Source organism: Jaculus jaculus, chromosome 18, assembly GCF_020740685.1.
Source record: "Jaculus jaculus isolate mJacJac1 chromosome 18, mJacJac1.mat.Y.cur, whole genome shotgun sequence".
NCBI lineage: Eukaryota > Metazoa > Chordata > Mammalia > Rodentia > Dipodidae > Jaculus > Jaculus jaculus.
In genome coordinates, this window is record NC_059119.1 from 30951907 (window position 1) to 30954670 (window position 2764).

Here is a 2764-nt window from a genome sequence, read left to right on the forward strand (position 1 = left end):
CTTGTAAAGCAGAGGGGCAGGGTGGACCACTAAGAAGGTGTATTCTGGCTAAGATCCCAATGGCAGTCTCAGGAAGTGTTGGATATAGAAGAAGGGTGGGAATATAATTACCCCGGAGGGTAGAGGCAAAGGAAATTCTCAACACAAAGGCCCTTCCAGATATCCGTTTAAAAGGCTTATAAGAAGTGTAGAGCCTGGAGTTTTGAAAAAGGTTTCACATAGGAGCAATTAGGAGACTAATCCAGTTAGTTTGTGTTTATTTCAGCAATTTGGCACACTGTTTCTTTTAAAAAAATATTTATTTATTTATTTGTTTGTTTGTTTATTTAAGAGAGAAAAAAAGAGGCAGAGAGAGAGAGAATGAGCATGCCAGGGCCTCCAGTCACTGCAAATGAACTCCAGACACATGTGCCTCCTTGCGCATCCGGCTTACATAGGTACTGGGGAATTGAGCTTTGCAGGCAAACACCTTAGCTGCTAACCTTAACAGCGAAGCCATCTTCTCCAGCCTTTCATCTTCCCACCTTACACAATGATTGGGATACATAGAGATTGTGCAGGATCCAGGTAACACGACGAGCCTGGCCAATGTCAGGTTAGAGGGAGATGTCAATCCCAAACCTGGGTATTTGTTCTTTCATGATGTTTGCTTGTTTTGTGTCAGCTCCTTTGTATGATCATGGAAAAGCCTCTGCCCACCCCAAAAAAATGTCACCTACTAGAACTAACAGATATGTGATCTGTTTAAAAATAGTTGTCATATGGGTAAAATCACTCTTCCCAAGTTGGCTAGGAATATGTACCCTGGCTTGTTAAGACAGGAAAGACCCAGAGTTCTGTGGGTGCTTGGTAATGACTTTTGACATAAAAAAAAAAAGGTATTAAGCTTTTCCTCCTTAATTAAAATTTTTTTCGCCCTTTTGTAAACCAGCCTTGATGTGAGGTGGCACCTTCCTGAAACAGTTTCTTTCTCGCTTCAGACGAGTGAGAAGGGCTCAATGGCAAGGTAATGAGAAGAGGGAAGAAGTGTGTGATCAGAAATTTAGCATCTCTCTCAGCTCTGTAGGTTTCTAGACGTCCAGGGTAATCCCGTTTATGATGTCTCTCACAATGCGGGATGGCTACTTGCTATGGTAGGGAAGCAGCCTATAACAGTTTTGGATTAGGGTGTTGTGAATGACAGGCAGCACCTTGCAAATGAAAGCTGCTCTCCCTCTAAATATGATCCTGAGGATGGATGATGGGGAAGGCATACACGAAGTTAGTGTAAATATTTACTGACACTGCCTTGGCTGTGGTCAATGCTCTGATTAGCACAGTAAAGTCATCATGCTGTAAGGTAGTCCCAGGAGCAAGGGCCCTGTATTAGTTACTTTCTCATTGCTGACCAAATACCTGCCTCAAGACAGCTTAAGGAAAGAAGGGTTTATTCTGGCTCACAGGGTGAGGTCGCAGTCCATCGTGGGAAGAAAATCATGGAGCAGGCCGGGTTTAGTCCACGGTGAGGCAAAGCGTGAAGAAGGCTGGTGCTCAGCTGGCTTTCTCCTCTTAATGCAGTCCAGGATCTCAGCTCACAGAATGGTGGTGTCCACATTGAGGATGGGTCTCCATGCCGCAATCAACCTTATCTAGAGAAATCCCTCACAGACCAGCCCAGAGATTTGTTACCATGGTGATTCTTAATCCTGTCAAGATGACAACCAGATACTCTGGTTTCTCTTTGAATCGTATAAATCTTTTGCCTTTGACTAAAGATTTCTGGGGAGAGGAACAACTCTGAGTCTTAAAGCAATGTTCTGAGGCCTTGTTCTGACAAGGCTAATAAAAGACAGAGAAAAAAAAACGTCAATCAGAGATTAACCATCACTTGCCTAGACTCCAAATTTGAGTCTGTGATGATTCTGGCATATCTCACTCTGGTGGTTTCTTCCATGTAAAGGGCTAGGATGAGCAAAAGTGAGTTGGAAAGGGTTGAGAAAGTGTTCTAGGATCTCAGTGCAACTGTGAGAAGGAGTGTTTTCTGGCTTTGGGGAAACAGATGAAGAGAAAAATGTAGCTGGGTTTAGGAATGGACAGCAGTATAGGAATGTAAGGAATTTGTAGGGGAGTGGTATGTATATTTAGGGATCAGTTATTGCTGGTGGGTTAAGAGAGGTTGAGGACAGTGAAATGTATACATGAGTATACAGGCAAAGTGCCAGCTTAAAAGTTCCTTGGATCAGTAGGACCATCACTACTAGAACTCAAAGGCAGAAAGAAATTCTAATACAGTCTAATTTAATCGGAAAGTAAGCAATCACTTGTATATCAGGTACATATCAATACTTCAACCAGCCTGATAAGCCCTGTCCACCACCTACATAAAGGTAAACAGTTTAGAGCAATCGGGTAAAGTGGAAGAAGTTGGCTGTGCCCAGCGAAAAGTTGGATTGGAGAGAAGACAGAGGTTAGGGACCAAGTCAGCAGGATGACTTCATTATTGCCTCTGAGGTCTTCAACTTGGCAATACGATCTATCTGCTTTATTGGCAGACAGAAAAGGCATATTATAGAGAGAGTTAGCTGGCCAGAATTAAGTAGTTTATTAATGACTGGTTGAAGGTCCTGCAATGCTCTGATAGGGACAGGACATTGGATGTAGTTGGGGGAGAGTCATGGTTTGGGGTAAGTTTGATGAGAGAATGGTGGGGATGTTCAATTTTTCATACTATGGGACTGACTTGGGGCGTTAAAGGGGCTGAGAATGAGGGGGCTTCTGAGAGGGC

General features: G+C 43.3%; 1 non-coding gene across 1 annotated transcript; it reads left to right on the forward strand.

Annotated features, from left to right (window-relative positions):
* The first annotated feature begins 1704 nt into the window (after positions 1-1704).
* Positions 1705-1820, forward strand: LOC123455916. The gene has a single exon (XR_006634213.1). It is a non-coding gene; the product is annotated as a U5 spliceosomal RNA (small nuclear RNA).
* The last annotated feature ends 944 nt before the right edge of the window (positions 1821-2764 follow it).